At 37.6% G+C, this 26,288-nt stretch overlaps 1 pseudogene; it reads right to left on the bottom strand.

Moving 5' to 3' along the window:
* Window positions 1–18,993: 18,993 nt before the first annotated feature.
* On the bottom strand, window positions 18,994–23,351 carry LOC132520766 (uncharacterized; annotated as a pseudogene).
* Window positions 23,352–26,288: the final 2,937 nt, after the last annotated feature.

Here is a 26,288-nt window from a genome sequence, read left to right as displayed (position 1 = left end):
GATGAAGAGCAAAAACAAAAAAGTTCTGTGAATTTAAAACAGAAGTCTCTATTTTCTTTAATTTTTAAATTATGTTTATTATGCATTTTTAGCCTTTATTTAGAAAATACATGAAGGAGTAGGAAAAAGAGAAGGAAAGGGTAATTTTTAAAAAGTAAAAGAGAGGAAAAAGTAAAGAGAAGGGGGGTAAGATTTCCAGTCAGGATGGCTCAATGAGTTTCTACTCACTTCACTCCAAATACGGAGCAATGGCAGATAGAACATGAAAATAGAACACCTTAGAGAGAGGTACTGATGAAAACTCAAGATAAATATCACTGTAGACCAGTGGAGGGCTGATTTCACAAGCCTGGACACTCCAGACCTAGAAATAAGCACTGGTATTAGGAATCCTGTGGGGAAATGATTCCATGAAATAGTCAGAGTAAGACTAACAGTTTTAACTCAGGGACTAGATTGGGAAGTCCCCTTCTTGATCACTACCAGGGACTCTGGCTTTAATGGGTGTCAGGTTCCAGGAAGGTGGGGAGTGGTTTAGTGAGAGGAGGGTAGCACAAAGGAAATCTATTTATCGCTTGTTAATCACTATTAGAGAAGAGCTCTAAAATGTAATTGTACAACAATTCTGGACTAGAAGCCTGGGAGGCAGGTGGAGGCAACCTCAAAACTGCTAGATGAGGATGGGTAAATACAAGGGCAGAGAGAGAGACAGAGAAAAGAGAGAGAGAATGAAAGAACCATCAAAATACCAAGAGCCGTTTGTTAAACTTTTGTTATATAGAAGGCACATAGAATGATTTATAAACATAGAATATATGACTCATGCATCATCTCAAGAACTCTATGAGGTAATCAGTATTTTTATTTTTCTTATTGTTGTTATTGTTATTTTTATTATCCCATTGTACAAATGAGGAAACCAAGCCACAGAGAGGCTAAATAAATTGCCAGGATCACTTGGCCAATGAATGGCAGACCTTAAATTTGAACCCAGGAAGTCTAAGCCCAGAGCACATATGGTAATCACTTCACTATTCTTTCCTGAATGCAAAATTCACTTAAAATCTTCCTACTCAAATGAACCTACAAACTATATTCCAAACACAAATAAATCAATGCAAGGCAGGAAAATAATTGAAACATGAATTCAATACAGATGAAATTAGTGTGACAAAGATTTTAAAATAAATATGTTTAGGATAGTTAAAGAGATAAGTGAAAAATAACATATTTTTACAAAAGCAAGAAATTTTGAAATGAATGGAACAGGTGGATAGGAAAAGAGGTTTATTAGAAATCTTGGAACTAAAAAACATAGTCATGACCCAACTCTCTTTTTTTCTTTAATTGGAGTATAATTGCTTTACAATGTTGTGTTAGTTTCTGCTGTACAATGAAGTGAATCAGCTATATGTATACCTGTATCCCCTCCCTCTTGGACCTCCCTCCCAACCCCCACCCGCATCCTACCCATCTAGGTCATCAGAGAGTGCCGAGCTGAGCTTCCTGTGCTTTGCAGCAGGAGTCATGACCCCACACTTAATCCATAGTTGAGTAACTGTAGCTGGATTTACCCTCTCACTGTATACAGCTAGAAAACTGGACAAAGTATATAAAATTATTGTTCTCAGATATTAGACAATAGGCAACATAGGAATACGATCCCTGAGAGGAGGGAAACACATGAAGTTTACTTGATGATCACACTGGCTTTCTTCCTAGGGGCACTTTATTTACATTCTATGGCACAGAAATGGGGAACTTAAAAAGCGCACAGCAGTCTCACTGAATTGAGGAGACAGAGATCAAAGTTTCAGGAGTTTGAAGCAGCTGGAATTCACAGAGCAGAGTATAGAGAGGCAAGAAGTGTGCAAAGAAAGAGCTCCAGAGATCTGTGTATGAGTCCCTTTGAGTCTGGTTGAATGACAAGCTACATATTCGTAGCATGAGAATCTATGAAGATGGACAAAGAAAAATTACTAGGGAAATATCAACTATAAGGAAGCTATAATAGGGGCTAGGAAACATTTGAGTGGAGGCAGGCAGAGTAGAGAGATTTCCTTGAACAGCCAGGGAATTTAATAGTGATGTCAAAGGGTTGCACCTTAATACTAAGGCTAAGTGGCTTTACAACAATGGCTACTCTAGACCCACCCTAGAAAGCCTAAAAACAAGCCTTAAAAGGACCAGGCTTGTCTGCAAGTTACATAACTGCCTGACAAAACAAGACTCAATACTCTTTAAAGGAAGAGAAAAAAATCCAGACACTCAACATGACAAATAAAAAAATTTGTCTAGTCATCAAACATGACTACACATGCAAAGAAACAGGAAATGTGGCCCATAACCAGAAAAAGAATCAGTTAATAGAATAGATCCAGGAAACACAGAGATGAGGACATTAGCTGACAAGGATGTTTAAAAAGCTATTATAAATACACTCAAAAACTTAAAACATGAAAATGTGAAAATAATAAGAGCAAAAGACAATGGAGAAAAGATAGTCTCTTCAATAAGTGGTGCTGGGAAAACTGGACAGCTACATGTGAAAGAATGAAATTAGAATGTTCTCTAACACCATATACAAAAATAAACTCAAAATGGATTAAAGACCTAAATGTAAGACCAGATACTATAAAACTCCTAGAGGAAAACACAGGCAGAACACTCTTTGACATAAATCGCGGCAAAATTTTTTTGGATATGTCTCCTGGAGTAATGGAGATAAAAACAAAAATAAACAAATGGGACCAAATTAAACTTAAAAGCTTTTGCACAGCAAAGGAAACTATCAAGAGAACAAAAAGACAACCTATGGACTGGGAGAAAATATTTGCAAATGATGCGATAGACAAGGGATTAATTTCCAGAATATACAAACAGCTCATACAGCTTAATATCAAAAAAAACCAACAACCCAATACAAAAATGGGCAGAAGACCTAAACAGACATTTCTCCAAAGAAGACATACAGACAGCCAACAGACACATGAAAAGATGCTCAACATCACTAATATTAGAGAAATGCAAATCAAAACTACAGTGAGGTATCACCTCACACCAGTCAGAATGGCCATCATTATAAAAAGTCTACAAATAACAAATGCTGGAGAGGATGTGGAGAAAAAGGAACCCTCCTACACTGTTCGTGGGAATGTAAATTGGTTACAGCCACTATGGAAAACAGTATGGAGGTTCCTTAAAAAAATTAAAAATAGAGTTACCATATGATCCTGCAATTCCACTCCCAGGCATACATCTGCAGAAAACTCTAACTCAAAAAGATGTATTCACTCCAATGTTCATAGCAGCACTATTTACAATAGCCAAGACATAGAAGCAACCTAAGTGTCCATCCACAGATGAATGGATAAAGATGTGGTATACATACACAATGGAATGTTACTCAGCCATAAAAAAATGAAATAATGCCATTTGTAGCAACATGGATGGACCTAGAGATTATCATATTAAGTGAAGTAAATCAGACAGAGAAAGACAAATATCATATGATATCACTTACATGTGGAATCTAAAAAAATTGGACAAATGAACTTTTTTGGCCTCACTGTAGGGCATGTGGGATCTTAGTTTCCCAACCAGGGATTGAACCCACCCCCTGCAGTGGAAGCATAGAGTCTTACCCACTGGACTGCCAGGGAAGTCCTGATACAAATGAACTTATTTACAACACAGAAATAGACTCACAGACATAGAGAATATACTTATTGTTACTAAAGGGCAAAGGTCGGGGAGAGATAAATTATGAGTTTGGGATTAACATATACACACTACTATATATAAAATAGATAAACAACAATGTCTGAATTACTTTGTTGTACACCTGAAACTAACACAACATTGCAAATTAACTATACATCAATTAAAAAAACTGGTTTAAAAAAAGAATAAATGCATCAACTATAAAATTGAAAAAAAAGAATATATTGTACAACACGGGGAATATAGCCAATATTTTTTAATAACTATAAATGAAGTGTACACTTTGTTATACAGCAGAAACTAACACAACAATGTAAAGCAATTATACTGCAGCAAAGATACTAAAAAAAACTATAAATGAAGTGTAACCTTTAAAAAACTGTAAATCACTATATTGCAAACCTGTAACATATAATATTTTATAGCAACTATACTTCAATTAAAAAAATAATAAAACTCTTAGAGGAAAACATAAGAAGAACACTCTGACATAAATCACAGCAAGATCCTTTTTGACCCACCTCCTAGAAAAATGGAAATAAAAACAAAAATAAACAAATGGGACCTAATGAAAATAGCTTTTGCACAGCAAAGGAAACCATAAACAAGACGAAAAGACAACCCTCAGAATGGGAGAAAATATTTGCAAGCAAAGCAACTGACAAAGGATTAATCCCCAAAATATACAAGCAGCTCAAAATCAAAAGAACAAAAAACCCAAACCAAAAATGGGCAGAAGGCCTAAATAGACATTTCTCCAAAGAAGATATACAGATTGCCAACAAACACATGAAAGGATGCTCAACATCACTAACCATTAGAGAAATGCAAATCAAAACTACAGTGAGGTATCACCTCACACCAGTCAGAACAGCCATCATTAAAAAATCTACAAACAATAAATGCTGGAGAGGGTGTGGAGAAAAGGGAACCCTCTTCACTGTTGGTGGGAATGTAAATTGATACAGCCACTCTGGAGAACAGTATGGAGGTTCCTTAAAGAACTAAAAATAGAACTACTATATGACCCAGCAATCCCACTACTGGGCATATACCCTGAGAAAACCATAATTCAAAAAGAGTCATGTACCACAATGTTCATTGCAGCTCTATTTACAATAGCCAGAACATGGAAGCCACCTAAGTGTCCATCGACAGATGAATGGATAAAGAAGGTGTGGCACATATATACAATGGAATATTACTCAGCCATAAAAAGAAATGAAACTGAGTTATTTGTAGTGAGGTGGATGGACCTAGAGTCTTTCATACAGAGTGAAGTAAGTCAGAAAGAGAAAAACCAATACTGTATGCTAATACATATATATGGAACCTAAAAAAAAAAAAAAATTGTTCCGATGAACCTAGGGGCAGGGTAAGAATAAAGATGCAGACGTAGGGAATGGACTTGAGGACACAGGGAGGGGGAAGGGTAAGCTGGGACGAAGTGAGAGAGTGGCATGGACTTATATATACTACCAAATGTAAAATAGATAGCTAGTGGGAAGCAGCCTCATAGCATAGCATGCGGAGATCAGCCACATAGCATAGCATAGGGAGATCAGCTCGGTGCTTTGTGACCACCTAGAGGGGTGGGATAGGGAGGGTGGGAGGGAGACGCAAGAGGGAGGGGATATGGGGATATATGTATACATATAGCTGATTCACTTTGTTATACAGCAGAAACTAACACAACATTGTAAAGCAATTATACTCCAATAAAGATGTTAAAAATATATATATATATATAAAGAACACATTATTTTCTAAGTACTCATCTTTATGAGATCCATTTTTTCTATTTTGATTATCCTATGTAACCTACTGGATGGCAAATTTTATAAATGTTTTATGAGTACTTTAAAAAAAGACTAATCTAGAAAAACTGATCAAGAAAATCAAAAGGTAGAGGTACAAATTAAAACAATACTAAGGTCAAAAGAGATATAATTACAGAGATTTAAAGAAATCTTGTGACTAATACAAATAGCTTTAAATCAATAACTTTGAAATTTTAAATGAAGTGAATGATTTTTTAGAAAAATGTAAATTACAAGAATTGACTCAAGTATAAATGGAAAATTAAGTAATTCAGTAACTCTTAAAGACATTAAATTGGTAATAAATTATCTCTAATCTCCAACCTTCCATGTGCACTTAATCCCAAATTCACTAGGGTTTGATAAGCTTCCTAAAGCTTCATCAAACATTCAATGAGAAGATCTGATTAGCCATTATACTACCATAGAAATTTCTGGGTTATACTTGGTGAACAATGTACATAATAAAATAGGTCATTGGAGGTGAAAAACTTAGGAGCTGCTACGCTATCAACACCAAATTCCCAGGTCTTCTGAATTTCCTAGTGCATTCAAGCATTTTTGCCCATTTCTTTGATAAAATCTTCTCTAAAATCCTCTAAAACACATTCCATCCTAAATGACTGTTAATATGAACTGCTACCACTGAGTAGATGGGGATGATCCTTAAACAACAAAATGTTAAGCATCACTTTAAAGGGGAGTATCTTTGACTAGGGACTGCTCTGGATCCCAGTAATCAGTGTCGATTTCCCCTTCAATGTGAGAATAAGCTGGTTAACCAAAAATAAAATAAAATAAAATAAAATAAAATCAGAGGTTAAAAATATTAACTATGTGTCCATTTATTAGGCATTTTTTTCTAATCATTGAAAAAATGATTAGCACATTAATTTCCAGAATTAAGTGTTAGGTTTTGAAGTTCTTGGAGACATACAGCAAAACCCATTTTGGAATCAATATGCTGATCTCCACTTCTAAGTATTCATATCATTATATTTGGATAGTAAAAATTACTCTGGCAGTATGGCCAGAGTGTGTTTCCTGGTTGCTGCATACAATACTTTGGGTACCTTATACAATGAAGTGGTATCATGATGGTTTGGTATCATGGTAAAAATGGGATTAAGAAAAATCACCATGAATGTAATGGAGTTCTTATGGATTATTAAAAAAGAAAGGAGATACCCTCCTTCCCACATTTTCCTTGGTGTAATATTGATAACCTCCTGATTTCCAGTTGTATGAAAATTGGGAAATGTGGAATTGGAAAGCATAAAATCTGTAATTTCTAGAGGTATACTTTTGATTGTGTTTGGTCTGAACTGAAAGCAAAGAGTGTATATTGAATCACTCAAAAGAAACTGGAAATTGCATACTTCAAGCACACCTTTCAATGGTCTACTTCTGTCATTACAGTATTAACAAAAGGCTCTATGGATGCCAGCAGGCGTATCTACCTAGTTTCTGGGGAAGAAAATCTAAAATGAAAAGACTCAACAAAAGACTATAAGATGGAAGGAGATTGTTGTGAAGGAGATGTCCTGGATTTCCTTTTTTTTTTTTATCTGTTGCCAAGGAGCCCAGAACCTAGCTTACACAAAATCTTTCCTGGATATTTTGCTGCTAATAACCCTAATTACAAATGAGGTAAGACATGCAAATCTATCTTTTGGACATTATGTACATTCAGGGAGCATGTAAGCTCAAATTGAAAATGAAATGCTGTGACTGGATAAAACAAATAAAGCATATATTTTCTGGTGATGGATATGCATGATGAAGGTAAAAATAAAATGAACAGGTCACCTAAAGTGGAATAGATGAAAGAATACTTTAGAGTTCATAAGAAGTTTTCCTTGCAAAAAGATCAAACAATAGTTGAAAGTATAAAAGCTGCATTGTGGTAAAACTTCTATTCTAAAATTCTTTAGCTATTCCATTTAAAAACACACATTAGCTGTTAGGTTAGCATCAAATATGGAAATGTCAAAATGACCATGGTCTCAGTAAGGATGAAAGGAAAAACAGGGACTTGTTGTAAAAACACATCGTTAGCTATATTTGCACCTCTGGTTCATTGACCTTGAGAATATAGATCTTTTTTCTTTACCTTCACAGACAGTTCCACCCTCTGGGAAAAAGAATCCCTAATGTTTGGCTAGGTGTGCCTGGGAGTTTTTCTTTGAAGACATTATGTTCCATTGTAATGAGGTCTTAATTGGATCTATCTCACTCATTCTCAGATCATCCTGGACATCTTTTAAAAAGTAGATTTCCTTTTAAACAACAGTATCATAAAACAACCACAACAAAAACAAACATATAAAGCAGGACTCATTTTTAAGATTTTAGTAACTATGGTTTAATTTTTCAGAAATCATCTAATTGCTTTTTCTTTACTTCAAGGAGACAGGTAGGAAAATCAACCAACTTACACTGATTTGAATAAACCAAGAATTTGTTTCTCTCTGCTGCTTTATATAGATCTAAAAGGACATGAAGTGAGTATATATCTTGGAGAAATTATGTTGGATTATATGACATGTTCAAAAGACTTCTGGTTTATTACTGACAATACATTCAGGTTTGAAATTTTCTTCTCTTTGGGCCCCACTCTCACCTCTGACCTGTGTTGGGCATCTGGGGTGGGAAATTAACCTATGCTTCTCCTCTGAATACATCTTTATGTTTGTGTTAATCAAAATATTAATTTATTTGGTATAAGCTTCTTGATGGGAAGTTCTGCATTTATTTTCTAAATCTGTGTATTTTCAGTGACTTTAAAAAATGAGCTACAGATACTGATATCCTGATATACTGCAATGGCAAATGCATCTCACATTCCCTCTTGCACTTCCTTACTCCTTCTATGTTTTTTTTTTTTCGGTACGCGGGCCTCTCACTGTTGTGGCCTCTCCCGTTGCGGAGCACAGGCTCCGGACGCGCAGGCTCAGCGGCCATGGCTCACGGGCCCAGCCACTCCGCGGCATGTGGGATCTTCCCGGACTGGGGCACGAACCCATGTCCCCTGCATCGGCAGGTGGACTCTCTACCACTGTGCCACCAGGGAAGCCCCCTTCTATGTTTTTTTTTAAAAATAAATTTATTTATTTTTGGCTGCATTGGGTCTTCGTTGCTGTGTGCAGGCTTTCTCTAGTTGTGGCACGTGGGCTTCTCATTGTGGTGGCTTCTCTTGTTGCGGAGCATGGGCTCTAGGTGTGTGGGCTTCAGTAGGTGTGGCATGAGGGCTCAGCAGTTGTGGCTCCTGGGCTCTAGAGCGCAGGCTCAGTAGTTGTGGCACATGGGCTTAGCTGTTCCGCGGCATGTGGGATCTTCCCAGACCAGGGCTCGAACCCGTGTCCCCTGCATTGGCAGGCAGATTCTAAACCACTGTGCCATCAGGGAAGCCCCACCCCTTCTATGTTGATTTTGGTTTTCAACAACAAATGAAACAAGCTCATAAATTAACACCATCAATTTAATTTCTTCCCTGTCCCCTCTCCACTTGTCTACTATTTTTACTCATCAGAAGTGATAAGAAACACAAGACTTTAAAAAGGCATTTTAAAGTAGCAGTAATTTATTCACAACTCAGACTCTGGGTTCTTTTATTTTAACATGTAAAACTCACCATCTGAAACACGCACTGTATATCAGACATGTCACTTCCCTAAGTTGTGTTCTAAGAAAACCTATGCTTGTTTTAATTGGCCCTCTCTTCTCTGACTGATTTGAAGGTTGCTATATATAACGATGATGAAGTGACATGACAAGAGTTTTCTAGGAATGTTGTTGCTGTACGTGTACGGAACAGATTATTCTAGGGCAATTTTAAAGGATATTGAGTGAAAATAAGAAAAAGAACTGAAATAATTTAGGAATAAAACAACCATTTATTGAGTACTTACTTTGTACAAGATGCTTTATATACATTTTTCCATTTAACCCTAACAATGACCTTATAAAATATGTATTATTACCTTATTTCATAGCTCAAGAATCAGAGGCACAGAGAGGTTGAATAACATATATGACAGAAGAGCTGGGGTTCAAACCCAGGTATATCTCACTCTGGAGCTCACAGTATAGAAATGCAACAGATTTCTGTGTATTAATTTTGTATCCTGCAACTTTACCAAATTTATTGATGATCTCTAGTAGTTTTCCAGTAGCATCGTTAGGATTCTCTACGTATAGTATCATGTCATTTGCAAACAGTGACAGTTTTACTTCTACTTTTCCAATTTGGATTCTTTTTATATCCTTTTCTTCTCTGATTGCTGTGGCTAGGCCTTCCAAAACTATGTTGAATAAAGGTGGTGAGAGTAGACATCCTTGTATTGTTCCTAATCTTAAAGGAAATGCTTTCAGCTTTTCACCATTGAGTATGAGGTTAGCTGTAGGTTTGTCATATATGGCCTTTATTACATTGAGGTATGTTCCCTCTACGCCCACTTTCTGGAGAGCTTTTTTTTTTTTTTTTTTACCATAAATGGGTGTTGAATTTTGTCAAAAGCTTTTTCTGCATCTATTGAGATGATCATATGGTTTTTATACTTCAATTTGCTGATGTGGTATATCACAATGATTGATTTGTGGATATTGAAAAATCCTTTCCTCCCTGGGATAAATCCCACTTGATCATGGTGTATGATCCATTTAATGTATTGTTGGATTAGGATTGCTAGTATTTTACTAAGGTTTTTGCGTCTATGATTGTTGGTGATACTGGCCTATAATTTTTGTGTGTCTGTGTGGTATCTTTGTCTGGTTTTGGTATCAGGGTGATGATGGCCTCATAGAATGAGTCTGGGAGTAGTCCTTCTTCTGAAATTTTTTGGAATAGTTTGAGGAGGACAGGTGTTAACTCTTCTCTAAATGTTTGATAGAAGTTACCTGTGAAGCCATCTGGTCTTGCACTTTTGTTTGTTGGGAGTTTTTAAATCACAGGTTCAATTTCAGTACTTGTGATTGGTCTGTTCATATTTTCTTTTTCTTCCTGGTTCAGTCTTGGGATATTGTACTTTTCTAAGAATTTGTCCATTTCTTCCAGGTTGTTCATTTTATTGGCATATAGTTGCTTGTAGTAGTCTCTTAGGATGCTTTGTATTTCTGTGGTATCTGTTGTAACTTCTCCTTTTCATTTCTAATTTTATTGGTTTGAACCCTCTCCCTTTTTTTCTTGATGAGTCTTGCTAACAGCTTATCAATTTTGTTTATCTTTTCAAAGAACCAGCTTTTAGTTTCATTGATCTTTTCTATTGTTTTCTTGGTCTCTATGCCATTTATTTCTGCTCTGATCTTTATGATTTCTTTCCTTCTGCTAACTATAGGTTTTGTTTGTTCTTCTTTGTCTAGTTGCTTTAGGTGTAAGGTTAGGTTGTTTGTAATTTTTCTTGTTTCCTGAGTTAAGATTGTATTGCTATGACCTTCCCACTTAGAACTGCTTTTGCTGCATCCCATAGGTTTTGGATCATGGGGCTTTCATTTTCATTTGTCTCTAGGTATTTTTTTATTTCCTCTTTGATTTCTTCAGTGATCCACTGGTTGCATAGTTTTTAGGCTCCATGTGTTTGTGTTTTTTAGTTTTTTTTCTCATAGTTGATTTCTAAACTTATAGTGTTGTGGTCAGAAAATATGCTTGATATGATTTCAATTTTCTTAAATTTACTGAGGCTCGATTTGTGGCTCAGCATGTGCTCAATCCTGGAGAATGTTCCATGTGCACTTGAGAAGAATGTGTATCGTGCTGCTATTGTATAGAATGTTCTATAAATAGCAGTTAAGTCCATCTGGTCTAATGTGTCATTTAAGGCCTGTGTTTCCTTATGAATTTTCTGTCTGGATGACCTGTCTACTGGTGAAAGTGGGGTGCTAAAGTCCCCCACTATTATTGTGCTACTATCAATTTCTCCCTTTATGGCTGTTGATATTTGCCTTATATATTGAGGTGTTCCTATGTTGGGTGCATATATATTTACAATTATTATATCCTCTTCTTGGACTATTCCCTTGAACATTACATAGTATCCTTCTTTATCTCTTGTAACAGTCTTTATTTTAATGTCCATTTTGTCTGATATGAGTATTGCTACTTCAGCTTTCTTTTGAGTTCCATTTTCATGGAATACCTTTTTCCATCCCTTCACTTTCAGTCTGTATGTGTCCCTAGATCTGAAGTGGCTACCTTGTAGAGAGTATATATACAGGTCTTGTTTTCGTATCCATTCAGCCAGTCTAAGTCTTTTGGTTGGAGCATTTAATTCATTTACGTTTAAGGTAATTATTGATATGTATGTTCTTCTTGTCATTTTGTTAATTGTTTGGGGTTTGTTTTTGTTCCCTTCCTCTTTTTTTCTCTTTTCTTGTGATTTGATGACTAACTTTAGTGTTATGTTTGGATTCTTTTTTCTTTTTGTGTGTGTATCAATTGTAGATTTTCAGTTTGTGGTTACCATGAGGTTTTGATATAGCAGTCTGTATATAAACAAGATTGTTTTAAGTTGCTGGTCTTTTAATTTCATATGCATTTCCAACAGCCTGCATTTGTGCTCTCCTCACAATTGCTGGTTTTGATATAATATTTGTGTGTGGATGATTTCCTACCTTTATGGTATGTTTGCCTTTACTGGTGAGCTTTTCCATTAGTAATTTTCCTGTTTCTAGCTATGGCTTTCTTTCTTTTTCTTTTTTCTGCTTAGAGAAGTTCCTTTGGCATTTGTTGCAAAGCTGGTCTGGTGGTGAATTCTCTTAGTTTTTGCTTGTCTGTAAAGCTTTTGATTTCTCCATCGAAGCTGAATGAGAGCCTTGCTGCGTAGAATATTCTTGGTTGTAGGTTATTCCTTTTCATCACTTTAAATATATCATGCTATTCCCTTCTGGCCTGCAGAGTTTCTGCTGAGAAATCAGCTGATAAACTTATGGGAATTCCCTTTTATGTTATTTGTTGCTTTTCCCTTGCTGCTTTTAGAAGTTTTTCTTTGTCTTTAGTCTTTGTTGATTTGACTACTATGTGTCTTGTGTTCCTCCTTGAGTTTATCCTGTCTTGGACTCTTTGCACTTCCTGGACTTGGGTGACTCTTTCCTTTCCCATGTTAGGGAATTTTTCAGCTATTTCATCTTCAAATATTTTCTCAGGTGCTTTCTCTCTCTTCCCCTTCTGGGACCCCTATAATGTGATGTTGGTACGTTTAATGTTGTCCCAGAGGTCTCTTAGACTGTCTTCATTTATTTTCATTCTTTTTCCTTTATTCTGTTCTGTGGCAGTGATTTCCATCATTCTGTCTTCCAGGTCACTTACCCGTTCTTCTGCTTCAGTTATTCTGCTATTGATTCCTTCTAGTGTATTTTTCATTTCAGTTATTATATTGTTCATTTCTGTTTGTTTTTTTTCCATGACTTTGTTAAACATTTCTTGCATCTTCTCAATCCTCACCTCCATTCTTTTTCTGAGGTCTTGGATCATCTTCACTATCATTATTGTGAATTCTTTTTCCGGCAGGTTGCCTATGTCCATTTCACTTAGTTGTTCTTCTGGGGTTTTATCTTGTTTCTTCCTCTGGGACATATTCCTCTGTTGTCTCATTTTGTCTAACTTTCTGTGATTGTGGTTTCCATTCTGCAGGCCGCAGGACTGTAGTTCTTCTTGCTTTTACTGTCTGCTCTCTGGTGGATGAGGCTGTGTAAGAGGCTTGTGCAGGCTTCCTGATGGGCTGAACTCCACTGGTAAGTGGAGGTGGGTCTTGTCCTTCTGGTGGGCAAGACTGTGCTCAGGAAAACTTTAAGCAGCCCATCTGCTGATGGGTGGGGCTGTGTTCCTGCCCTGTTGGTTGTTTGGCCCGAGGTGTCCCAAGACCGGAGCCTACAGGCTGTTGGGTAAAGCTAATGGCGGCCTCCAGGAGGGCTCATGCCAATGAGTACTCCCCAGAATTGCCACTGCCAGTGTCTTTGTCCCTTCAGTGAGCAGCAGCCACCCCCCTACCTCCACAGGAGACCCTCCAATACCAACAGGTAGGTCTGGCCCAGTCTCTTATCAGGTCACCTTTTCTTCCCCCTGGGTTCTGGTGTTCATGGGACCTTGTGTGCACCCACCAAGAGTGGAGTCTCTATTTCCCCCAGTCATGGATTTCCTGCACTCAAACTCTGCTGGCTAACAAAGCCAGATTCTCTAGGGGCTCCTCCTCCTGTTGCTGGATCCCCAGGCTGGGAAGCGTGATATCGGGCTCAGGACTTTCACTCCTGTGGGAAGGCCTCTATGGTACAATTGCTCTCCAGTCTGTGGGTCACCCACCCAGTGGGTATGAGATTTGATCTTATCATGATTGAACCCCTCCTACTGTCTCGTTGTGGCTTCTTCTTTGGCTTTGGCTGTAGGGTATCTTTTTTGGTAGGTTCCAACATTTTTCTGTGGATGTTGTTCAGTAGTTAGTTGTGATTTTGATGTTTCTGTAAGGAGGGGTGAACCCATGTCCTTCTACTCCACCATCTTGAGCTTGAGCAGTCCACAGAGTTAAGTTTAGAAAGGTAGAGAAAGAATGAAAGGAGAGACAAGGATATGTGCTGAGATGGTCATGAGGAGTTTGCTGTTGTTCTCCAATTATATTTTGAATTTGTGTCTCTACCATCATTGTGATTTATTGAGCATATACTATGTGATATAATGTAATGGAGGAGATGTTTAGGAAGTAGACCTTAATTATTATATATTTATTTATTTCATTAAAAATTTTCATTAAGCTTTAAGGTCTGAGACATTGTGCTAAGCAAAGTGAATGGCCATTCACTTACTGAATGTGAATTAAAGGAAGGTACGTATTCAGGTCCCATTTGTCAGAGAAAACTCCATGGAGGGCATGAAAAAGACAAACCAAGTAATCATCATTTATATTATTTATGGTCCTCAGGGCATAGATATTATGTAACAGGATGTATATACAGGTTTTATTTCCTATTTGGGAAGCAAACCATCTCCTTTTTCCTTCCACAGACTTAATTTAAAAACTCTGTTCAGAATACTAAGAGAACCTGTAACTCAAGGACTACTTTTAATAGATATGTAAGTTAGCTTCTCACATGAAGTCTGATAAAAAAAATTTATAGAAAGCGGGCAATAAACTTAATAAGGTGTTACATAATATGCAGAATAAATATTAGTACAGTACATGAACCTAAATGACAGCAACAAATTATAAAGCTTAGCATGCAATTAAAATCGCTAATGGAACACTGTATAGAGAGAATGTGTTCATTCTTAGATCAGTCAAAGAGCAGCTATTTGGTGTCAGAACCACCACTTGAACTAATGACACCTTAAACTTATTTTTAAACACTGTGTCATGCAATAGCTACACTTTATGGGTGTCTTCAGTTCTGTCTTTTAGCATACGTTGTACATGCTAATAAAATGTATCCTCAAGGCAGGACGGTCCTGATGGCCAAGAGACAATGGTCAGATTTATGCTCAAGTGCATTTTTCTGATGTCAAACTTATGAACAGACAATAATAACAGTACATCTACTAGTGATTAGCAGGCTGACAGTATCTTAGATTTCAAACTTAGGAACTAAGAGCTGCCTGAAACTTGTCAGCTAATTGATCCTACTGCCTTGAAAACTATTATGTTCTGAGTTTTTGTTTTTTACAAGGTTGTACTTTCTTGGTTCCATGCTCTTGTGCATGTGATTCTCTCTGCCAATGTCATTTACCTCATCTCTACATGTACAAATTTTACTCATCTTTAGAGACCCAGAGTAAATGACATCTTCTCCATGAAACTCTCCTCCAGTCCTCCCAGTTTGAAGTAATCTTTCCTTTCTCTGAACTTCTATTGCATATGTTTGTACTTCATTAGCACTTTTCACTATCCACATTATAGTGTTATGTGACATATATTTTGCATATTTAAAAATTATATACCTATAAAATATATACCATACTTATTTGTATATGTGTCTTCTCCCTTATTTTGAACTAATATAGGGAAGAAGTGTCCTAGAATTAGGTATGGATGCAAAGGGATGCCAGCATTGGTTTACAAGCTAGATATGGACATTCACTGAACGTTTACCACTTAAGTGAGGGATATTTGTAAAATGATGGAATGACTTTGTAGTCTTTGATGGTTGGCAATAGAGTTGCCCTTTCTATGTGTAATTTAAAAAGTTGACATCTGTCAACTCTCTTGGCAAAAGAGACATTTGCATAAGTGAAAGGTTTCAAATCCGTGCAGACATTGAATGGGAAGAAAGGGATAATCTTCTGTATTCAAGGAGAAAAAGTTCACAGAGTTCATGGTAGGAATGAGGAGAGAAGATTTAGTGTTGATACTGAATCTGATCTACTCAACATTAGAAACAGGGAGCCTTTTGGTTTCTATGGCCATGGAGGTATGCCACTCAATCCCCTATCAAGAAAGAATCTGTTTAAGAGTGTAATTAGCAGAGAGCCTCCAGATATTGCAAATTTGGGATCCTCCACAGTCTTCAACTCCAAGTTCATGCTCTTCCAGGGCTGCTCACAGCCAGTAACAGCCCAGGAGGGGTTCTGTGCACCAAGTACTGTAGAGCCAGGTCATTTTGGCCCCATATGGGACTTCTCTAATCTTTGCTTTTGGCTTCCCCATTGGCCTGACTGGGACTTTCTTGAGCTACATTGCAGTCTGAGGCTCTTCCTACCCAATCCTCCTTCCTTTCCTCTCTCCATTCACAAGTGACAAAACAGCATTGGGATACAAAGTCTTTTCCTTCCTACTATTGACACCAATTTATTTCCCCCAATGTATTTCTTGCTCTTCTAGGTCCATCTCTGTATCTGCTTCCAGGAGTACCTGAACTGACACAGCTTAACACTAACTAACATGTTGAGCAACCATCATGGCAAAATTGGACCTGAGTACCCACACTCATGAATTCATTCATCTATTCAATTTATTTTACAAATATTTTTGAGCATTTACTATGTGCCAAGCACTTTTGTTCTAGATAATAGTGATATAGGAATGAACAAGGCAAACAAGATTTTTGTTTTAAATAGAATCTAATCTATATTTATAAGGAAACCAATTAAATGATTATTGTTTCTCACTTATCTATTATCCCATAAGGTCGTGTAGCTCATGAGTATCTCCTAATGCTTAGCAACTTGGTGTCTCAGAAGGTTACTTTATGTCCTTCCTCTGCTTCCCTCCCTCCCTCCGCTTCCTTCTCCCCTTTCCCCTTCCTTCCTTCCTTTCTTCCTTCCTCCCTCCCTTCCTTCCCTCTTTCTCTATCTCCTTTCTTAAATTTCTTTCTTTCTTCCCACTCTCCTTCCATCAGAATAATTAATAATATGTTTCTAATGAAAGAAAACCTGTAGATGGTAGTAGATTTGGAGACTGTACCTTAATCTCAGTGAAGGCAAAGCACATCTCAACTTGGACAGGATTAAGGAAGGCTGATACATTATCAGCACAGCACAGTGGAAAAGAAAGGAAAAATTGGGGCTGTCGAAATATGTGGTTGACCACAGGTTTGACTTGGTTTTGGAGAGGTTGGTGTCTTTCATATTGCAGGGAATTGTGCATGTAAAAAAAATACTCAATACCATTTGTATCTTTTTTATTGCCAAATTTGGATTGTCTCCTTTTTTCCCTAAATTGGGTATTATCTTGCCACTTTGATATATTAAACTAGTTTTAGTATTACTGGAACCAAATTATATATCAAATCAGTATTTAATTTTAATTAGTAAGGTCACCTAGAGGTTTTCTCTACTAGACATCAAGGGATCAAGCTTGTTCAGTTAATTCTTTTCTTTGGGATTTTGGTCTAATTATTCATTATGTAACACACTGTCCGCCCCTTTTTAAAAATTTTTGTTGTGTATTTCTAGTTGGTTATTATCTGTGGCCACTGGTGTTTTTCAGTCCTTGTTGTTGGTACTGTAATTAACTTTTCTGGATCTATTTGACTTATTCAAGTTTCCTGTGTTCACTCATTTCTGCACACATAGATAGAAACAAGTACATAGGTGTACATTAAAAATATACATATACTTACAGAAGTAAGAAAAAATATTTACTCATATCAATATTTCACTACTTATTAACACAAATAAAAATACCATCTTCACATTACAATTACTTTTGTACACCATTTTTTTATTATTTATTCTTACTTTAAAACATGGAGCCCATGGAAAATCTACCACTGTTACTAGAAATAAGCTATACTCCCTTGGAGTCTTGTTCTGGATGAATCTGTATTGCTTCTACAAGTAATAACAGATTTCCCTTACAAGTTCCCCCACAGAGTTAACTTGCTACAGATTTGCATCCTTTTGGTTAATGTCCAACATTCAAAGATTTTTTACTGAAAGAGCTCTTCTAAATAAGAATAATGTTACAAAATAATAGTTCTAAAAGTACGCATTACAACTGAAGAGGAGAATAGATACATTGTTTTGAATCTAACCATTATCAAAAGTACTAGAAAATTTTTTACAAGAAGGTGTAGACACCCTGTTGAAAAGCATCTAAATGCAGAATTCTTTGCTCTGGGATATCCAGCTGAATTCCACTTTCATAATATTTGATTAAAAGCAAATAAGACCCAGATTCTCTTATATCTGGTATCTAGAACTATCATAATCTAATATTACCACAAAAGCAAGTTTTTAATTGTCTTAATTTTATTCTAGTCTAAGAAAATATTTTTAACCATCAACTACATTTTATTTATTAAAGGACTTTCATGCAGATTATATCTCAAGTTTTTGTCAGGTAAAGTAAATAAAGATGAACTTACAAAAAAAATCATTTATCATTCCCCTACATATCACTAACCAAGTGGAAAATATAATAAATAAGCAAACTCACTATAGCAACAAAAAAATTAAAGCATCTAGGAACTAACATAATGAATGCAGAAGACCTTTATGGAAAAAAGTAAAGCTTTCATAAAAAAGATATTATAATTGGATACCCATATAATAAAAAAAGGAATCTTGATCCCTACCTCACAGTCACACACACAATGGATTGCAAATGTAACTGTAAAAGGCAAGACAGTAAAGCTTCTAAAATAATATAGGAGAGTTTTTTCATGAACTTGAGGTAGGTAAAGATTTCTTAAACAGGACATTAAAAAATACTATCCATAAAAGAAAAAAAAAGATAAATTGGACCAAATTAAAATTAAGAACCTTCTATACATCAAAAGCCACTATTAACAGACTGAAAAACAAGCCACAAATCAGAAGATATTGTAATACGTATATTTGATAATGACTCGTATCCAGAATATATAAAGTCCTATAGTTGAATGAGACAACCAAAAAAAAAAAGGGCAAATACTTAAACAGGCATTTCATGAAAGAAGAATGGTCATCAAACTGACAAAAAGGTACTCAATTTCATTAATACCAGGAAGATGCAAACTAAAACCATAATATGATATAACTATACACCTATCAAAATGGCTAAAATACAGAAGAGAAAAAAGTAAGTGTTGACAAAGATGTGGAACAACTAGAACTCTCATATGCTGCTAGTGGAATTATAAATCAGTACTACCATTTTGGAAAATTTTTAGTAGTATCTAGTAAAAGTGACTACAGGCAAACTAAAGCTGAATATAGGCAAACCCCACAAATGAGCACTTTTAGTCATATACCCAACAGAAATGCATACATTTGTTCACCAAAAGATATTTACAAGAATATTTATAGCAGCACTATTCCTAGTAGTCCAAAACTGGAAACAACACAAATAACCATCATAAGGGTAAATTGTGGTATATTCATACAATGGAATACTACAGAGCAATGAGAGTAAACAAACTCAACTATATACAACAAAATGGATGAATCTCACAAAGACAATGTTGAGTGAAGGAAGCCATACTCAAGTATATACTGCATGATTTCAATTTTATAAAGTTCAGAAATAAGCTAAATAGAAATCAAGATAGTGGTAATGTAAGAGAGAGGGGATAATGTAGGGAACGATGATGACTGGGAGGGTAGGTAAGGGTGGCTTCTAGAGTTCTGGTGTTTTTTGATCTGGGTGCTGCTTATATAAGTGGGCTTACTTTGTGAAAATTAGTCAAAGTGTACACTTACAGTCTGTATACTTTATGTATATTATATCAATTAAAAGTTTAAATGAGAAAGAAAAAGGAAAACATACTGAATTCCAGATCTCAAAAGAAGCAGAACTATAAATCAAAATTTTTAACTTAAAAAATCACTAAAAGGGACATAAATGAAGACCTAAAAAATTGCTGAAATATGTTTATGGATGAAAAAATTTAACATTAAGGTAACTATCTTCTCTAAATATGTAAATTCAATGTAATTCCAACAAGATTTTTAAGGAATTCAACTAATGTATTCTAAAACACTTACTGAACAATAAATGTACATAAATAGCCAAGACAATTTTGAAAAACAAAAGCAGAGGGGAGTCCTTATCAAATATTATGAAATACTGTGAACAGTAATAAAAATAATTTCTGGAGCAGAAGTAGATTAATGGGATACTACAGAAACAGACCCAATTACATATAAGAAATTAAGAAAGAATGGACTGTTTAATAAATGTTGGGAAAACCAACTCGAGATAAGAATAATAATTAAGGTGGCTCCCTACCTTAAATCAAATAAAAAGCTTAACTCCATACGGTTGAAATACCTAAAAAGAAGCTGTAAGGCAAATAGAAGAAACATGTAGAGAAATGTCTTTAGGAAATTCTGATAGAAATGGATTTCTAAAACGATATTCAAAGTGCACAACCACAAGGTGAAAAACTGATGGGCTAAGAGAATTTGTTCAACAAAGTACAGCATAAACAAAGTTAATGGATGACCTCTTTCACAGCTCAACATCCACTTACCTGGAAAGATGAGAGAATCTGTACATCCTTCCACGTGAGTCCTTGTTATTCATTCAGGTTGTAGTTTAAGTTTCCTTTCAATCAATCCAAGAAGGATCAGAGTGACCAACTAAAGCAGGTTGCAAAGGCAGGAAGCAGAAACAATATGATGTTATGGAAGTACCTTTCTTTTTTTTTTTTTTTTTTTTTTTTGCGGTACGCGGGCCTCTCACTGTTGTGGCCTCTCCCGCTGCGGAGCACAGGCTCCGGACATGCAGGCTCAGCGGCCATGGCTCACGGGCCCAGCCGCTCCGCGGCATGTGGGATCTTCCCGGACCGGGACACGAACCCGTGTCCCCTGCATCGGCAGGCGGACTCTCAACCCCTGCGCCACCAGGGAAGCCCCTGGAAGTACCTTTCTGAACAGTCCCTTCTGCTGCTGTAGGGCCTTGGGGCAACCCTTCAGTGTAGGTGCTCGGCAACAAGTCGGCTGAGACAGGCTGACCCTGGAGCTTTTGTAGTCTCTCTCGTACAGCACTGGTCAGGTCTCCGTAAGCCTTGTCAAGGCTGGCACGTTCAGTCGCAGCAAAATGAGACCTTACCTCCATCACTTCCACACTGGCTTCCCGGTATTCGGTGAGGTCAGCTTTTCCCACAGGACGCACGAACTCGTGACAGCAGATGATCTGGACATAACTTCTTAGCATCATCTGCCCACATATTTCTAGTGAGCCCAAGCACACAAGCTTCACAACGTACTGCAATTACTCCACCAGACTTCCATGATTTGTACCGTACAACCGCACAAGTTTTAGTCCTCAAATGAGGATTTTGCTGCTGCTCCACTTGAACATAAACAAACAAAAAACAGTCCATGTCCACCAGAGCAACTGTCTTCTCCATCAGCCATTTTTCAAGGTGACGACACCTGACAAAACCGCCACCCGCGGACGCCGCCGACTCTGGGCTCCGTTTCCAGTGGAAGGAAAATGAAAGGATCTTAAATATCTGTTCCCTTTCCGGGAGTGGGCTAGTCAGTTTCGAGAGAGGTTTATTCCCCGTAACGACAGAGGAATGGACCAAAGGCCAAGAAGACACTTGCCCGGGCAGCGGCCCACACAGCTGCGCTGCCTCAGCCGAGATCACGTGCTCAGCGGATCGCTCTCCTGACGCAGACGTGATGGTGCGCGCGCCACCAATAGCCGATGAAGCGCCTGCGCACCGCCCCTTACGTCTCCCGGGACGCCTTCTAAATGGACGTTTCTGTTTCTGTGGCGTAATGAATCCTGCCTTCCACAGACTCAACTGTTCTAATTAACCGTAACTGTTACTATATTTTGGTTTGGATGTTTGAATCTTCACGGCTTGGTGAGTAGCTGCTCTTTCAGCTGATCTGTTGTCGTTTCAGCACATTCTGTCATCCTAGAAAAAGTCTTGTTCTGCTATAACCATAGTAGGTACCATCACCATCCCAATTTTTTCTGTCCTAAGACATGAAGCCGGGTATCTTCCAAGGAGTCCTGGTTCCTTTGAGTGTGATTTGAAATTGTAATCTGCACTTTATGAGTTCTCCTAACCGCAAGTTGTGTACACAGGTGCTGCTATTGCTGTAGGTGAAATGCTTTCAGCGGCAGAGCTGGGAAATATATTTTTAAGAGTATGAGCTCTTACATCAGATTTCTTTCTAAATTAAAAAGTTTGAATAATGTAAGTTTTTATGCTGCACTGGCCGTGTGAATCGAATTGCATGTATGGGTTTCCTAAGCCAAGGCTTGTTTCTGTTCAGAACCAATATTTTCTGAGACAGGCTATGGTGGAACCTGTGGGGTTGATCCACCCAGCAGCCTTTCCCCTTTCTTTGTTACTAACATTCCAATTTTCCTTCTGGGGACTTCACTTCCCTCCTTCCATGCTGTTCTAGTGGGAGAGTCATGTGCACTGTTTGGACACGTGTCTGAGATAAGATTAACCCTATCCTCCCAGGAGTTTGAGTCTTCATTGAGGGGACATTGACACAAAGCATTGAAATGGGTCCTTCCAATGGCCATCCCTTGAAGAGATACTCTGTTAGTGCCTCTTTCCTAATTTCTTGGAGCATCTTTGATCCTATTGCTCCCAACGCCTGATTGTTCACTTTTTCATTAGGGTCTATAATTTATTTTATTTTTGTTAATTATTATTGTTACTTTGCTTAAGTTAACCAGAGTCTGTTTCTGTCACCTGCAACCAGATAATCGTAACTGATGCACTTTTCTTTGTGGGTTGCCAGTAGCTTCCACTCTAACCATGGTAGGTGATTTCTGACAATTATTTGCATGATGACATGATCAGTTTACTTAGAGAAGATTTCAGTCAGTAACAAAGGGTGTGGGGAAAATGTGGGTCCTTTTTATTCACAAAACAGGCTCTTTTGTTTTTGAGGCACATTTTGTTCTTCTATTTGTTTTATTTGTTTATATGTACAGTCATTTTCAGAGTTATTTTTATGTGAAAAAGATTACTCACAATTTGTCATTTTCAGAAAGCGAGCGCATAAGACATTCTTTGAGGGAAAGGCCTGCATAACTTTACCACCCTGCCCCCAAGATTATCTGAGGTTGCATATCCTGTATATACAACCCAGTTACTCAGCCTCTGTCTTCATAAGGAAGAAGGTCAGAGGTACCTTTGGGTTGTTTTCTTTGATGTCTTGGTATAGAGATTTGTTCATAGACAATGACTTTCGGACATCAAATATTTGAACTTGTTTGAGCTGAACTGTGTGATTCCTACCAGCAAGTGTGCTGTGTTTTCCCCATCTGTGAAGGGCTTTTCTCATTTCCTGTGTTTAGGAAATGATAATGACTGACCTTGAAATTTGCTGGGCTGAAGTGCTAGGTAAGCAATACATAATAGCAGAGATTCCATGGATCGCAGTCCAGGTTGGGTGTTGTCTGCATTCTTCCAACACTTCATTGTTGGTTCAGTTTTCAGTTTGCGAGTTACCAACTTAATCTTCAGATCATGTGTAGTAAGCCATTCCAAATCATAGGTACAATAGCAGCTACCGTTTATTGAGTATACTGTGCTACGCACTGTATCAGGTGGTTTGTAAAAAGTGTGTTCTATTTTTACCAGTATCCTGGGTAAATACTGTCATCACCATTTACAGAGAAGGGAACTGGGATTCGAAATTCTGTGATTTTATAAAGATTTCCCTATTCTACTTTTTTTTTTTTTTTTTTTGCAGTACACGGGCCTCTCACTGTTGTGGCCTCTCCCGTTGCGGAGCACAGGCTGTGGACGCGCAGGCTCAGTGGCCATGGCTCATGGGCCCAGCCGCTCCGCGGCATGTGGGATCTTCCCGGACCGGGGCACGAACCCTTGTCCCCTGCATCGGCAGGCGGACTCTCAACCACTGCGCCACCAGGGAAGCCCCCTATTCTACTTTTTGACAATTTATTCAAATTAAAGATATGCATATTTCACATAAGAGCATTCATAAATAATGGGATAGGGACTTCCCTGGTGGTCCAGTGGCTAAGACTCCATGCTCCCAATGCAGGGGTTCCATCCCTGGTCAGGGGACTAGATACCAAATGCTGCAACTGAGAGTTCGCATGCCACAACTAAAGATCCCCCATGCTGCAACTAAAAAGATCCCACATGCTGCAGTGAAGATCCTGCACGTGGCAACGAAAATCCTGCGTGCTGCAACTATGACCCAGTGCAACCAAATAAAAAATAATAATAATGGGATAAACACAAGACATGTGCCTATGTCGCCCTTGTTTCAATGATTTTCAGATCTCAAACTCTTTACCCCTATTCTTTGATCACATCCAGCATTCAACACGTTTTCCAAGTCAGAAATCTGAAAGTCACCCTCGGTCTTTTCCTCTTTTTATTCCCTTTTGTTCATCAGTTATCAAGTCTTGTCAAAAATATATTTTGAATATGACTATTTTTCTTCCTTCCTACTGTTACTACCATACTTTAGTTCACCATCATCTTGTCATCTCAATGATGGGATTACTGCAACAATATTCTAGCTGTATCTAAAAGGAGATGTCTCAGGTAATCTATGCTTATCCAGGCCTCTGGAAGACATGGACTTTTTGGAATGAGTTATGGTCCTAGAGGGGAATAGAGTTATGGTCCTAGGGTGATAATGTGTGGTCACAGACTTGGATGAGAGATCATCTATGGGGAAAGAATAAAGATTGAGTTGATTCATTTTAGTGGTAGGCTACAATCATCATGGAACCTTTGGAACCAAGGGTGAGAGATTAAATCAATAAGCAGGAAATGGAGCTGTCTTTGGATTCTGGGCATAACAGATCAGTGTGCCACACTGTAGCGACTAGGTAAAGGTATTAAGAGAACAATAAGAGGTTAGCAATAAATTAGGAAAAAAGAGCAAGATGAAGTTGGAGAGGTAAGATGGGAACTTTCCTAACATTTACCATGTTCTATGTAGGACCTGTTTGTTGAATTGTACAAAGGCTTTATTCTTATTTATATGATATAAAGGTCTTCTCAGGTTGAGGGTAGATTCAAAGTGTCTGGACCAAATAGACCTTTAGGAACCAAGGGCTTGAGGCCTGAGTATCAGTTCTGTGAATTTAGTAACGCCCTTTGGCCATACCTTTTCCTCAGCTGGAGATTGGAAAGTGGCCAATATTATGCCCAACCAGGTTAGGCCATGCCCGTTTTGGACTGCCCAAAGGCAGAATAAAAGATAAGTAAAAAGACCAGGTGATATTTTTAAAAAGATAGAATGAAAGAAGGCAGTTTCATATGAAAAAGACCTTATAAGCAGAGAGATCGGTCACTCTAAGTGAAACAATGTTAGATGAATTCCACAAGGCTGTGGCTGATGGTTTTTGCTAAATCACTATGGATTATATTCACCTAGAGTACCATTTCATTGTGTAGTAGATAGGGTCTTGGGGGACAAGAACAAACATTGGATTCCCTATCAAATAGCACACTGAGCCTGGGAGAGGAAAGTTGTGGATCTCTCATAGCCAGAATGAAACAGTATTTCATTGAAAACGTTCTCACTCTAAACTAACAGGGATCCTGATTTCTAAATTGGTTTCAATTAAATATATTTTCTTCCCTTCTAAGAAAACAACATACACCTATAATCTCTTCTAACTATTGGCAGATCTGTGATGCTATAGCACTCCACACCTTCCCAGTGGCTGCAATTACACACATCAAATTTCAGGATGGACGACAAGGTAAGACTCTAGAGGTAAAAGGCTACCATTTATGGTCCCCATTTTGCTCTCATATGTCACAGCCTTTTATTGTCAGGAGTTATTTAGAGAAACAGTCATCAGCTAACAAAACCATCTGTTAGTTAACAACAGCAAAATATAAGGCTATTTCAAAATAGCATGGGGCATTTCAAGTTAAGGGCAGATGAGTGCCAACTATTTTTTCCCTTCAGTCTTTCCTTGTTAAAAAAGAATGCATTTGTTATCAAAGCTAGTTTGGCTAATGTGCTTTCACCTCATACATATCTAGAAATCAAAGCTGCCTAGAAAGTTATTTGAGGGTATGTTCTCCCTTTGGAGCCCATCTTGCTCCAGTCGTGCTAATAGGAATTTCATGTGTGTGTCAAGAGGACAATATAGCCTTTATGCAATTCAACCAAAACGTCCTACTCAGAACATGGTAAATGTTGGGAAAGCAAAAACGGTCTCACTGGACAGATTTAGTAAAATTCTTCACCTTTGTGCTTGTCTGCACTACTCCATTACTTTTTCCATCTGTAGGAGGAGGGGTGGTAGATGAAGAATCTCTGTACTCCTCCTTTTCCCTTGGCCAGATAGTTTCCCAAATCAGCTAAATATAACTCCATTTATTGTCATGCTAAAATGTTCTATTTAGCTGTGTTTA

Source organism: Lagenorhynchus albirostris, chromosome 5, assembly GCF_949774975.1.
Source record: "Lagenorhynchus albirostris chromosome 5, mLagAlb1.1, whole genome shotgun sequence".
Lineage (NCBI taxonomy): Eukaryota > Metazoa > Chordata > Mammalia > Artiodactyla > Delphinidae > Lagenorhynchus > Lagenorhynchus albirostris.
The sequence above is the reverse complement of the archived record's forward strand: the minus strand, read 5'-3'. Positions and strand labels throughout refer to the sequence as shown.